We start from the raw sequence: 15,634 nt of genomic DNA, 5'->3' as shown, positions 1-15,634 counted from the left end.
TATATATATATATATATATATATATATATATATATATATATATATATATATATATATATATATTGATCGATCGATACAAGTTCGTGGAAAACAACTAATCAGAGTGAAAAAAAAGTCCGAGAAAAGGGTCTTAACAGCTACTTTTCGTATTAATACTAAGAATATTCCCTTCTTTTTACTTGTAGAGGAGGCGGTGGTAAGGGAAGTGTTCTTACTTGGATGTTTTCTTCGTTTCATTATCTTTCTCTCTCTCTCTCCTCTTCAGATTCTATATATATATAAAAGAGGAAAAATAGAAGAAGCAGAGAGAGAACGTGTGTGTGGGTGTGTGTGTGTGTGTGTGTGTGTAGGAGACAGAGAGCAAAAATTTCAGCTTCAAGAAAAAGACAGACCTTTGCCTTTCTTTTATTTTAAGAGAGTTCGACTAAAAATCTTTCTCTTCTTGATTTTTGGAATAGATACTTTTTCGATTTTGGGAAAATTTTCTTCCTTATTTCCTTTTTTTCTTACTTTGGCTCTTTACTCTTTTATTTTTGTGTCCTTTTCCGTTTCCTTTGAGTAATTTAGAAAGTCATAATTAGCCCCTCCCTATTAATTAGTTTCAAGCAATTAGGGCTACAAAATTAATGGTCTGAATCCTTCGACTTCAAACATTAGAACAAAGCAACCTAAAATTCGTTAGACTGTAGAAAGTAAGTAAGTAAGCAATCTCTAGAAATAAAGAAAGGAAAACTAGGCAAGCAAAGAAGGAAGGAAGGATGTAAAAAGAAAGAGGAAGAAGAAGGAGTTTGGAAAGACACTATAAGACAACTGGCGAAGGAACTAGATGGAGGACGGGGTGAAGCAATTTCCAAAATCTAATATCACTGTTTATAAAAGTACCTTCCAATATTTTATACAAAACAGGGGGAAATTGTTACAAGAAGGGAAGAAACATCGACCAGACTGCAATAGAATGGAGAAGGAGTATAATGAAAAAAGTCCTCAATCGTTGATACTTGTATATTGCCTGATGGGAAATTTCCATCTTTATACTTTTACTTACAAATGGCACTTACATCACTATTAGGAGTATATGTATCACCCATAGAAGACAATAAATACCATCTACTATTTAAAAGTATTTTTTAAAAGAAAAAAACATATACACTAAATAAATAAATAAATAAACAATATGTTTGAGCAGAATAAAAGCTCTAAAAGCTATATAATTATTATTGGTTACAAATGACATAATTTTAGCGCCATAAAAAATAATTTTTCTCGAATTTCTCAAAAATTACGCATGAAAATATGCCCACAGGCATCATATTTTGTTCAGCTTTGATCTGTTGATTGATATATGGCTCATCTTTCAACAGTATTATACTTAAACAAAAACAACGCCTTTGGCGTAGGAGACCCGAGTTCAATTCCCGGTGTGAGCTCATGTGGTTCGGATTCCACGTTAATCAGTAGGTCTCGTCTCATATAGCCTCGCTGCTGAAAGGGGCGTTAAACTCAACTCATTAAACAAAAACAAAGTATAAGAGTTAATCATAACTTCGGGCTATAACTCATTACACCATACTATGTGCACTGTCGTCTTGCTAGAACCATAACGAAAACCTTGATGAAGTAATGTACTTTTGTATTAGTTGTATCGTATAATAGGTGATGGGCTATCATTATGGCATTACATTTTTGGTTTCCAGAAAATAAATATTTTTCTCTTCTCCTACGTAAGTTTCCTCGTGGCTAAGCGGTTAGCATACGCGCCTTTGACATGAAAGATCTGGGTTCGATTCCCTGTGGGAGCTCATGTTGTTCGGATCCCACGTTAAGCTGTAAGTCCATGTCTCATTGTAGATTCGCTGCTGAAAGGGACACTAAAATCAAAATCAAATCAAATTTCGCATTTTTTTTCGAAAAGTTCGCATGAGGATTTGCTTTTCACCCATATCATTTTGTTCAGCTTGTAAAGATCTATCGATTATTACATGTCTCAAATTTAAATATTTTTTTCCGTTAAGGCTCTAATGATATTGTAGATTTTGGCTAAAATGTATATACTTCATAATACAATAACTAAAATAATAGAAAATGATAGCTAAATTTGATTTAATGCTTTAATTCTTTAATAATCCAGAATGTTATTCGTTTTTCGGAGAATTGTTTATTTAATAAAGTTGCTTGTTTCTCTCTCACAACCGTACAAGAAACGCATACTGTGTTAAAAAAAACAAAAAAAAACGATAAATTTGATTACCAGAATAAAATATTTATAAGCCTATATCAGCGTTTCCCAACCTTTTTCAACTTGCGGCACACTACAGGTGTAATTTGAATTCTCGCGGCACACCCATATTATATATATATATATATATATATATATATATATATATATATATTAATATTATTATTTGTAAATATAAAGTACCTTGGTATTTTTCTGTGATTACTGATCTTCTTCTTAGAGAGAAGAAAGCTCGATCACTGGTTTTCTCCCGTGGTAAATCATTATACTTATTTTTCATTCTAATTTTAAAATAGAAAACAATTGCAATGAAATATAGGACTCGGGTTTTTAAAAATCCACTTTCTCTTTCGAAAACTGTATCTAATCTTTCACTAAAAAGGAAGATCACTAAATAACGAACAAATAAACAAATCTCCTGTACCTTTAAAACACAAATGTAGGTAATTTGTATGCATGTTTGCTTTGTTGAATTTAGTTAATGATATGTTAAAATTTCAAGTTACGAAATAGTCTGCAACAATAAAGAAGCAATAATGGTCATGACAATGATAAATACGTTTTCCAACAACACAGTATGAAACCTAAAATTGTAGTTTTATAGTAGAGGTTCATAGTAATGTGAAATACAAATATACATTTTCCCCTATGTCTTGCAATTTGGTTCCTATAGAATTAATAATTTTATTTCGATTTCCTGGCGGCACACCAGCGACCCATTCGCGGCACACCAGTGTGCCGCGGCACACCGGTCGGGAAACGCTGGCCTATATTATATTGCCAATTGAGATGATTGTCAAATTTATACTACACCAATTCTTCTTCAGGTGCGAATTCAGTGATAAACAAAGGGTGGTTAAAAAATGGGCCGTGATTCAAACTCTGGGAGTGGACTGGGTAACTTAGTGGTTAACTCATTGGCACGATAAGCCAGAGACCCGAGTTCGACTCACAGTGCAGTCGTGCATTTTTTCATTCTTTGTGTACGTACCACAATATTTATGATCTTAATTTATACCCCCTACTACAGTGGACCTATTTATTGATTCAAACATATTCAAATCTTTTACTCTGTACCACTAGTGATGATTGAATCCAGAATATCATACAGTTGTCCGTTAACAATACAAATAACATAATTCGTTTCATGTTATTTGGAAATAGTAAAAAAAAAAAAAAAAAAAAAGTAAGATTTTTACTTATAAGTAAATGACCTAATGTGAAATACGCATCCACATTTAAAAAAGATAGAAATAACGTAGCTCTGATCTTTCAATATTTAAAAGAAAAATAATGACATATTCAGTGACAGTGCCACGTTCTTTAAAAAGTAGAAGCTATTTTACATATCAGGGCACGCGTAAGAGCAACTCTACACCTGGCTATTGTGGTTTCTAACCAGATCTTTTGCATAGGAAAAGTTTGCAATAGCGTCCTTCTCGTTCTTTCTTTTCTTGTCTGACAACTTTAGGGGCTTTCGTGTTGCAGAAGTATAGTAGAAGCAGCGTTGCCTTCTTAGCACCAACAGGCCATATGGCACTCTTAGCTATAGCATCTAGCTACCAGTTAAAGGTTTTTGCCCAAACAGATGGTCTGGGTATTTTTAATGTCTTGGGAGTCCCAGGAGAGGATACTATTGTAGTTCTAGACAAAAGCAAAAAGAGGGTTGAAATAGAAAAGAAGAGAAGATTTTTACTTTCCCTTTCTATACCCAACATCCCGCTCCCCACTTTCATCCTCTTCTTGCCCCTTCTTTCTTTCAGTATACGCCTCAGTCCAATAATGCACGCTGTGTCATCCTTTCAGAAAGATTTTTCCTATCGAATTTTTATGAATCAACTTCACACACATATATATATTTATGTATATATGCACGGACAAGAACGACGAGAAATGCGCTAGGGACTGAACAAGATTTTAAAAAAATAAAAAAAAAAAAAACTGAAAAGAGCGACAATACAAGAGATATTTCTCAGAGGAAAGAGAATGAGGAACTAAGAGACGCTACTTAGTTGGAGCTCAAGCTTATCACACCTGTTGAAATAGTAGTGGTTGTAGTAGGACGCGTGCGTGATTTTTTTAAAAAGCATCTTACTATGCCTCAGCATCAAGCGTCTGCTTCCAAGGCACGCGTGTTTTTGTTGCTACGTACGTGTATTGGAGGGCTTTTAAATTATAAAATTATGCACACTTCGTCCCTCCGTGTATAGGTTCTTCTTTCTACATCAAATAATTTTCATAATAGAACCGAAACTTGATAATATACTGAATATATGTATATACTATTCTATAGCTTTTTTGTTTGTTTGTTTGTTTGTTTGTTTAAGTATTCAATAACGAAGTTAACCTTAATTTCAAAAAACTATGTGTCAGAATATGTAGATTTCAATCTCTAAAGCACAAAATTTCATTCATATAAAACTGCGTAACTTTGAATATAAAATAATGGACCTATATTTATTTCTTATCATTGTTCTTCAATTGTAAATTAACTTCATGCTTATTTTAAATAACTTATAAAGTTAGTTAGTTATATTTAGGTTTGTTTCCTTATTTACCCATAAAGAAATATTATGAAATTCTCTCTTCATACAGTCATTTTGAAATTAATTCTTTCGAAATTTTGTATAATTTGCGAAGACTCATAGATTGCTAATTAAATACTTCATTAAATAAAATGCATTATTTTTATGTATAATTCTAATTCATTCATAATCACAATATTGATTCACAGAAATATTGTTTGCTTGAATTTTAAATTTTGCAAGGAAATATTGACTTTTTAATTATCCTGGTAGAAGAAAGAGTTTCGTTATCGCATGGATTTTGTTTTGTTAAAGGGTGTTAGTATATTTCCTCTAAAAAGCAAGATTATTTTCAAAATGTTAGTATTAAACAGTAGATCAGTGCATATTTTACGAGACTATTTTGCTGCAAGTCCTTTTATATTCTTTTCTGTCCCTGCGGCATAATGGTCTTTGCAAAGAGTTTTGAATAATAATTTTAGCTCTAAAGACAGCAAGCTTTCCAACGGGTTTTTTCTTTCAACGGTAAGAGAATAAAAAATCGTATCTTCTTCCTCCAACCGTTCGCGTTGTTGAAGAATATGAAGGTTCCATTTATTTATTATTCTCTTTGTTGATTCGTGAAGGATTCTAGGGAATAATAATTATAACCTACTGGGTCAACTGTTGCCCTCTTACCACTTCCGTAATGAATTCACAGACTACTCTGTTTTCTAGTACTTCTTCTTCTTCATCATCATCATCATCTTCTTCTTCATCTTATGTCGTGACTGTTTACCGTCTCTGGTTAAGTTCCAAGGTTTCTGAAGAGACTTCAGACTCTGTGGCGACTTTTGCTTTGCTCTGCCTGTGGGAATATAAAGTCTTGCGCTTTCTCTTCCACTAAATTATTTCCGAGATATTGAGAATGTTCTTTCGGTTTTCAACAGTAACTTCTTTAGCAAAATGTGAGAGCAAAAAATTTTACCAAAAAAAAAATCTCATAGTGTCTTTCTTTCTCACTCTTTATGATCTTCACATGAAGATGTGTTCGTGCACAAATAAATAAACGTCAACTTGAGAAAAAAAAAGGTTCAGCTATCTATCTTTTGTAAATGATGTAGTTTCTCTCCCTACAATAATATATATATATATATATATATATATATATATATATATATATATATATATATATATATATATATATATATATATATATATATTCGTATTACTTGTAATCATGCTGTTTTCTTGTGCTGAAAACATTAATCATCTTATACTTAAGTAGAAAAATTTTGTCTTCTCAGCTAATAACATAAATCCAATTAGCTATTACTGTTACCTTAAAACTAAGTAAGTAATATGTAGGTAGACCACTCTTTAACTGTAAAATATTGTTTCGATGCAAAGAAATTTGTTCTACGTACATATTTCTTTATGTGATAACAAATACTTTAATGTCGATGAATTTATTAGCCAACTTCTATTGTGTTATCATTCAATTATTTTTTGACTCCATTTTTACCTCTGTTTCTTATTATTCTATTTCATTCATTTGATATCTTGTATTTATTTCAGTTTTTTATAGACAAGACTTTTTTCTAAGTGCAGAAGAAAATTTAATAAATGTCTTTCTTTTATTTGAAGCTCAGTATCTCTTTGTCATATCGAGTCTATGTAAGACATAGATTTACAGTTTAATACAGTTTTGAAGCTCATATATTCTCACCAAAATTAATGTTCTTTAATTTTAATTGTGCAGTTAAAAGAAACGTATTTCTAATATTTCTTTTATTTAATTTAATTTTTATTTGTTTATTTATACCAAGGGCTAGGAATTTTAAATTTCGCGTAGAAATGACTGAATTTGGCTACGCTCCCATTTACATTCAAGCTGACCACACCTTTTGTCCGAATTCGAATCTGGACTTGGAAACCGTGGGGACTGAATGCCCTAATCTACTAGTCCACAAACACACACATTAGCAGCAATATTTCGACTGTGAAATGGAATCAGTTCAGAAGAAAGACTAACGAACACTCAATTCTCCCATTAAAATTGATCAGATAAAAGATTTGTGTGATCTCTCTGTACTTCTGAGAAAATCAATATTCAGGTGTATTCTGATGATAGCATTAAAACACACAGAGGAAAAGGAAAGCAAAAACAAGTTGGTTCATGACGCAAAATTGAAGTAAAATCACTCAGACCATCTACTAGGTAGCTCTCCTGCAGTGCATTGTGGGTGTATCTCTTGTAACGAAACGCTTCATGAGCTTACTAATTAAGGTAAATGCGTAAAACGTAGACACCAACTGAGAAAATATAAAGAGAAAGAGAGAGAGTGAGAGAACTGAGAAGGAGTTTGAGTGAGAAAGATCTTCTCTATCCAGCGGACAGGGGTCAGTGGAATTATGGGAAAACCAAGAGAACGCCTGCTGTATTCAATTCGTCTTCGAAACAAGAGATGACCCTCATTGCATACATACACTCTCATGTGTATGTATATATATAAGGTTGCAAGCAAAACGCAAGAGGAAATAGATTGAGTGCAAAACACAGTGGCGCCAATGAAACTACCACCGGAGAAATGTAATGAACAACCACCGTTCTGAGACAAAAACAGTAGGTAGAGAGTATCGTGTGAGATGAACAGGCTACTTTTGCTTTTGCAGAAAGACGCTCTTGCATGGAATCACGAACACAAAGGTAATGATGAGACACTTACTCAATCTAATAAGCAATGTAGATTTTAGAACAGAACTTCTGGCTATTTTTAACTTTTTTTTTTTGTTGTTGTTGTTTCCTCTCATAATGAGTCGTGCTAAGGAAATTCATCAAACAAGAAGAAAAAAAAAGTAGAAACTTCTCACGGGTCTTATGAAATCTGCAAGATTACACATAGTCCAAAACAGACATAAAGTGTTAATTAAAATATTGATCCAAGATCTTGAAAGGAAATTGTTTGTTCCACCTCTGGTGAAATCTTTGCTTGTTGGTGGTACAAATTGTATCTTATTTTAGTGCGACTTTTTGTTTTTAACTCATGAAAAGATTTTGGACATTCACTCTCAAAGCATTCGTGAGCCTCAACTGTCATCGTGATGACATGAAAGTAAATATCCGTCTAAAAGCACGCAAGAATGTATCTATCTCGTCTCTTCTTGAATTGTTCGTTAATATTGGATAAAGATTGAATATTAGAAGAAGAAAAAGAAGGAGAAGTATCCCAATAGGGTGTAAAATGAAACCAGATTCATTCTTCAAGTGTATATATATATTAGCACTATTTGTATGAAGTTTAAAACTTTTTTTTCCAAAAGGTGAGAATGCCGTTTTTTAGAGTTTATATTAAAATAAAACAAGTATTAAGGCCCACTCACACTTTTCTTGAATTTTAATGAATAACTGAAGACAATTAAGGACGTCAAAAATTTAGAAAGTGAAGGAAATATGTAGTATCTGCAAAATGTGGCCAATATTTTCATATGTTAAATTATTATCTATTCATATATGTTATCTCTATAGCAAATTACAAAAGAAACAGAAAGATTAATTCAAACGTAGGGAATAAATATCACAATTAGAAAACTTAATCATGTTACATCTTCCTAGTGATTAACCAAGTATCCGCTTAACATATGGGAGACTTAGATTTTATTTCCCCCATCAGAACCTGAGAAATCAATATTTCTCTCTGCGTTCTTTTCACGTTGTAGTATTACTCACAACTTTGCTCATATGCGAAAAGAAATGTACGGTTTAAATAAAAGATAATTTCTTTCAGTTTGTCTTGATTTAAATAAGTTATAAACCGTTCTGTCCACTTTATATTTTATAATTAATTTTAAATATTTGACGTATAGAAGTCTGTCACAAATAGTGCTGTCCGTGAGACGAGATGAGATAAAATCTTCATGATAACATGAGACGGATCAGAGCTCTTCCAATAGAAATACGTATACTTTTAGAGACAAGATAGCACTTTCATGACCCCTTTTCGAGACATTACAGCTCCAAATTTCGTCTCATGGGTAACATTAGTCACAAATATGCTAGTCTTTTATATCTCGTGGTGAATATTCTTTCAACAGTATCTGCTACAGATGCGATGATATTGATAGAAGAAGAGTGAGCTGAATAATCAAAATCGATTACAGATTTGATGGATACTTGTCAAACGGTACGTAATAAAATAAAATTTCTTACATATATGAATGAGTTTGCATATATAATCTTCAAACTGATAGGGGGATATTAATATAATATTAGGTGTTGTAAAAGCGAAGATGAGACGAAGATGCTTTGTCTATTGGAGTCTCGAAGTGCATGCAGGACAAAAATCATTCAAGAGGAGAAAATGTGAGAGTAGGGGAATGAGAAGTCGCAAGCAGGCGGGAGGAGAAGAGAACAACAACTTGAAGACGGAAGGGATTCATGGGGTGCGGAGTCGTGGCAAGGTATTGTCGTTCTTGCCTGGCTTGCCGAAGGTAATTAGGCTAATGAAGGTGATTAGTCCGTTAGTGGGAGAAGGGGGTAAATGAAAGAGAGAGAGAGAGAAGGAAGAAGGTATGTAATGGACGAGGTGTCCTAAGGAGGTCAAGACAAAAGTGGAGTTCCCTCCTTCTGTCTTTTCTTCTCTGAAATCTAGGCATTTTATCCCGCAATGTGTATGCGGGGGGGATGAAGAATGTCAACGGAGTTGAAATGCAGTTGCGTGCGTGTTAAATTAAGCTTTCTCAGAACCACTACCATTACACGCACATGCACTGAAAGAAGAGAAGTGAAGATTTTCCTATGCAGAAATATAAAGAAAGATACACGAATAAAGAAATAATGAAAGAAATTTCATTATAAAGACCTATTCTTTGCCTTTTGGCTCTTAACATACAGAGAATTAAGAAAACAAACTCTTTCAAGAGATGATTTTTTAATGATTTTTTAAAAGTGTTATTTCTTAAGTGAAACTTATATATCATTGCATGAAGATCTGCAAATTGTTTTATAATATTATGTTTTGACATATATGAATCGATTTGAGAGATACACTAGGAAGATTTTTTAAAAAAAATATTCATTTACGAAACAAATGAAAAAAGAGTAGAATGTGGATCAAGTGTACTATATACATGTATATACCAGGGAGCTTAAATACAATGTAAGAATTCAGTTTGAATCCTTACATTTGTAACGTTTTATGGAATAAGTACGGTAGAATATTTGATTTAATTAAATTAAAAGAAGGCTTTTCCTTTCAAAATCCAGTAATACAAGTAAAAATGGAATCTTTTGTAAATAGGTTAACTACATCTCAATTGACATGTATTTATCTATTTTCTCTAATATTTCTCCTGTTCTTGAAACCTGAAAACTATCTCCTCCTTTTCCCTTATGAAATGTTACAATGTAAGTATGCTCTCATACATAAAATATGCAAAAAATAATGTTAGTTTTCTACTGTGCTCCTGTTCAAGTTAATTCTGTTTGCCTTCAATGAAGTTTTAGCAAGTCAAACAACTTTTCAAGTGTACTTTTCAAATATTGTCAGTAAACAGTAACTTTTATTAATAGTAAGTTCGTAGAGGAGAAACTTAAAGATAGATGAAATGTTAACTGACAGTTTCATTTATTTGAGCTCGTTTTCATTCTTAAGTGTAAAAAGGGTATTGTTAGTAAACAGTTCATATGTAAATATTCAAGTTTGAAGAAGAGAAATTTACTGTAGAAAGTAGTTTAAACTATTGACTAATTGTTTTAGTTTCAATTTTTGTAGGATTATATCTCTAAATTCTTGTCTTCGCTTTTTTTTTTTTTTTTTTTTTTAAACAGACTGATTGATTTATTGAAGTCTTCTTTGCAGCAGTAAGCTATATAAATAAGTTTTACTTACAATTTGACATGGTCAACTAAACCACTTCTGCTCTACCACTGGGCATCGAACCCGAATCTCTCGCGCCAATGACAAACAAATATTAAACATTTAGCTACAAGAAAGTACTATCTTAGACTGCTCTTTTGTTTCCATCAGATATCAAGTTTCTAATGTATTGTGTAAGTATCTTTGAGCCAAGACTTCTAAACACAATAAAAACACAATTTTTTGTAATATTTCGTCAGCTCAACAGTGCCTTCCTCAGGCTGTCTATTTGACAGTCTTGGGAAGTACGAGAGTTACATTTTTTTTTTTTTGTTTTTTTTTTTATTGTATTTAAAAGTAATGGCTCAGATCAACTTAAAAGATGGAAGTAATGCAAAATATTTTATAGGAGACCTATGCAATCCATGGCTTTACAGTGTCAATTTTCATGATCAACTTATACAGACAAGTACCACAGCATCAAGATTTCACTTTCATTCCTTTCCTTCTCTTGATAAAATCTTCAATTCAATTGTAACTAAGAAAAATATACCGAGCTAACCTATCGACCAGTATCCGTAATATTCACAATTTACAGGGGAAAATCTAGTACACATGTACCCTCTTTACGTAAAGGATTTGCTGCATTTTAAAGAAGAATGAAAGGTAATTAAAAAAGTATGTTAAGATTCGTAATTAAAGCCACAAAACTTTTTCTTTTACGAAAGAAAGAAAATAGCTAGGGAAGGTAAAGGGAAGAAGAATGAGGAAATGTTACGTGAAGAAGAAGAAGAAGAAGAAGAAGAAGAAGAAGAAGAAAATCGTGAAGAAAATAAGAGAAAGGTACGTAGATACGATGATGTGATATATATGTCTTGCAAAATACGGATGGATTTCTGCGAGGATGATGCTGGGAAGTAACTTTACTTCTTTCTTGTTTTTTTTTTATTTTTTTTTATTTTCATACTTCTTGTTTAAGCGAGTGCATGTATGGAGGAAGAGAGGAAAAGAAGAGGATGAAAAATAAAAAATAGACGTAGAAAAGAGAAAAGGTACATGATGATGAAGAGGTGAGGTGAAGACGAAACTACCGTCAAGGGACTAAAACGAGTTTTAAAAAAATACGAAGAGAAAGAGAGAGAGAGAGAGGAGGGGTATGTTCGCTAATTAGAGCCAAGACCGTAATTAAGTAATTTTTAATTAAGTGACTACTGACTTCGCAATTCTGCTGCTGGTTCCTGTTTCCCATAGAAGAAAGACAAGAATTAAAAACTCTGTTTCTGTGTGTATGTGTATGTGTAAGTGAACAGAAAAGAAACGAGAGAAAGAGAAACATATAGAAGTACAGGGAAAGAAGCAAGGTACAAACCGTATGAGCAAAGGTAAGTAGTTCGTCAAGCCTTTTCTGCTTTCATTTATATATATGTACATGTGTGTGTGTAGATATATGTATACTCATACACATTTATTTCTGGAAAGAACCTCAAATTATTATTATTAACTTTTTTTTTTAATTTTTTAATGAAAGGCCTCAAGTTCTGGGAGAAAGCCATATATATTGAAAGAAGTTGGAAAAGGTTAAAGGGAGAGATTAGTAAAAAGTTGTAAGAAAGTACATTTTAAAAAGTGACTAGGACAGAAGTATAAGTACAGAACGTTCGATTTTCTTTTTGAAGGGAGTGGGACGAGTAAATCCTGTAAATTACGTAATTTATCCAAGCAGTGAAAAAGTTTACATGCTCTCAGTATTTGCCTTTTTTTGTGCAAAGAGAGAGAGAGAGAGAGAATAAAAAGTGAAGCAAAAGAAATCCTTGCATTGAATACTAGGAAATGAAGCAACTAAGATGGAAGCATATTTTTAATTTTTTTTTCTCCAAAATTAAAGAAAGAAAAAAGAGAGAAGAATAAGAACACCCAGAAATTTGTGGAAGTAGTCAAATACTTTCTGAATGTAGATAAGCACGTGTATTTCACCTATGTATTATATATATATATATATAAAATTTACATTCATTCATTCGCGATGTTAGGAAGGAAGAAACACAGAGAACTCCTAAGAGATTAGGCTACTTGATGCTAAAATGTTGTAAAATAAAGAAATACTTGGTTACTTGTATACTTTTAAAAAAAGAAATGAAATACTGTATATAATCTTTACACAGAAAAAGACAGTATTGTAAAATGTAAACTATTTTATAAAAACGGTCAAGAAAAATTATATATTTTTTTGAAACGTAAAGCAAGCATCACATGAAAGTCTTAAGAATTATGTATCATCTTTTTATACTTTCAAACTGGTGCTGGTTTTTTATAGTTTTAACTTCAAATCAAAGGACAGAACATACTTTAAGGTCCTAAAGGAGGGAAGGAGGTCGGTAAGAAAGTCAATGAGGTGCAAGGTCGATAAGATCCAAGATGATTGAGTGGAAAGCGTAAAGGTCAATATGGACGACTTAGAAATCGATGGTGGCCAAAATCTCAGCGAAGGAGTCGATGTGGGCGAGAATGTCGACGACAAATTCAATGGTGACCATGGAGACAGTTTTTTTTTTTTTAATTTTATTTATTTATTTTTAACAACCATGAAATAATTCTGCCAATACTACGAGTATTTTCTATCAACTTTTCTCGTCAGATCGAAATTCCTTTAATAGTTCTCAAGAATGTACGAATAATGTTACAGGTACTACAGAAAAGTTTACTTGTTTAAGAGTATTTCGTTTGTGAAATATAGATTTTTCACTTTTCTGCCCATGTAGATAAATAGTTATAGCATTCTTCTTTTGATGGAGGGAGAGGGAGGAAGCCTGAGTTGAATTCTCGGTTGTAACACATACTGTTCTGATTACACGTTCAACTGTGGATCCACATCTCAAATATTTTCGCTAGTGGATACACTTCTCAAATATTTTCGGTAATGAAAAAATAAAGTTAAACTGCAAAATTAATCTTCACAAAAGGCTAATGAAGAACATTAACATAAATATTTTGATAGGGGAAGAAATAAACGTAAACTTAATATCCTACATATAGATTTGAAGACAGTATCCCATGTGACAAAGTGGAAGTTAAATATAGAACATATGATAGAAGTAATCAGATAAACGAAATTTATTTATTTATTTATTTATTTATTTTTAATGTAGAAATTTTCGGGTTTAGATTTAATCGAAGATATGTTAAAACGTCACAAGACTTCACTCAAGCAAGAAATATTGAGAAACAAATGGAATACTGATGAAGATATGGTGTAAGTTGTACCTAGTAAGTTAATTAAGTTCAACGTTAATGTTCTTGATTTACGATTTGATCCAAATCTCTTAGTGAAATAATTTTGAACCAATTTGATATCTTCAAAGAGATGTATAACCATGGAAAAGAAACATGGAGGATCAAAAACAAAAAGGTGCTTTTTTAAATATATTAACAGACCGAAAATGTTTTTAATGCGTTAATCAGTTTTAACTTGTGGGAAAGCAGCATAACTTTCAATTAAAAGTCTATTAATTTATACACAAAGGATTTCTATTTCCTATGTTACGAAATCAAACTACTATTCCAATTACTCCAATCATTAGTGACAGCAAGTACTCTTCAATTAAGCCTTCAAGCCTAATATTTATTGTGTTGTGAACATCACTGAAAAATTATACCAACATTAAGTAAGACCAAGTTGAACCCCCTTGTCAAAACTCTATGTTTTACTATCTGTATCTTAAACTGGCTGTATCTGCTTGTTGACTGTATCTGATTTCAACTCACCATTCTTCTAAATCTGTTGTTACCTCAAAGCTTGGCACTTCTTGAAGAATGTCAAATTAGGGCTGAGAGCTAACTAGTTCATAAAATTGAAAGAAATCAACAACTAAAACCCAATATGTATAATGTAATTTATTGAAGCATTGTCCGAATTACTGAGAAAAGAACAAGTAGTCTTCAATCTATAAATTTAAGATATAATCTAACCTATCTTTTTTTTTTTTTTTTTTATTTTAATCCACAAAAGAAAAGTTTATGGAAACTATTGTTAATCTTTTGTAGCATGAGATGAGAAGAATGTTATAACAAGACCAATTTATTTAAAATTTTCGGTTATAAAGACCATTAAGGTCAATTGCTTTTGTGTTTGACTGAAAAAAAAAAAGATATCTCGTTACTTGCAAAAATGTTTTCGTAATAAGTTTTAATGTAATAAGTTCTCTCCTAAACAGAGAGAACTAGGGAAGTGACACTATGTAGGAAGAGCAAAGCAGGCAGAAAAGTAAATTTATAAGAAAGTGTAATCTTCCAGTTTCCCACAGCGCTAGCACAGTGTGGTTATAAAAACTTTGGAGGCCTTTGTCCAAGAAATGAACTGCTGGCCACTGAGTATAGTGAAGAAATAATCCAATCTGTTTTAAGTGGAAGCTTTTAAACGAAGGAATGAACTAGTTTTCCAAAACAGAATATCACCCCACTCCTTACCAAGCTTCTCAGCACGTCTCGCTGAAAACTTCTCATTCCCTAAAACTCCTTTTTGGAACAAAGCTCGCTTAACTATCGAGTCTCTTTTGTTTCTGAATTTATAACGGCAAAACCGCCACCTTCTGGTGGATAAGGGGAGGAGGAGGGTAACGTCGTACAATGTCATTGCAAGGCAAAAGAGGGTTTGAGAATGGCGGAAAAAGAGGCGAGAGCGAGAAAGAGAAACAGAGAACTAGATGAAGAAGATGCGCTCATTCTATCTCTTGCTTGTTTCTAGAGTTGCGTAATGAAGTAGGGAAATTTTAGGAGAGTTTCGGAAGGTTTTCGAGACTTGTGAAGGGAATTCAGGGGGGATGTGAGGAGAAAGGGGAGAAGGTTTAGAAAAGTGGTCTGAGCAGTCTAGTACCGTCCAGGGAATCTAAATCTTAAGACTCGCCATGAAAGTTGAGGAGAGCCAAAAGCACCAAGATGATTGTTATCTTGACCAAAAACTCTTTACCCATCCTCTACGTGGTGTAGGTGTTGCGTTGTGAATTGCTTCCCTGGCAAGAACAGAGCAAAGAAGAGAGAGA

At 32.6% G+C, this 15,634-nt stretch overlaps 1 protein-coding gene across 10 annotated transcripts in view; it reads right to left on the bottom strand.

Moving 5' to 3' along the window:
* The window catches only part of pros (homeobox protein prospero), a 266,338-nt gene that overhangs the window by 16,009 nt on the left and 234,695 nt on the right, over nt 1–15,634 (bottom strand). The window lies entirely within an intron of this gene.

Source organism: Thermobia domestica, chromosome 11 (genome assembly GCF_964235325.1).
Source record: "Thermobia domestica chromosome 11, izTheDome1.hap1.1, whole genome shotgun sequence".
In the NCBI taxonomy this organism is placed as follows: domain Eukaryota; kingdom Metazoa; phylum Arthropoda; class Insecta; order Zygentoma; family Lepismatidae; genus Thermobia; species Thermobia domestica.
The sequence above is the reverse complement of the archived record's forward strand: the minus strand, read 5'-3'. Positions and strand labels throughout refer to the sequence as shown.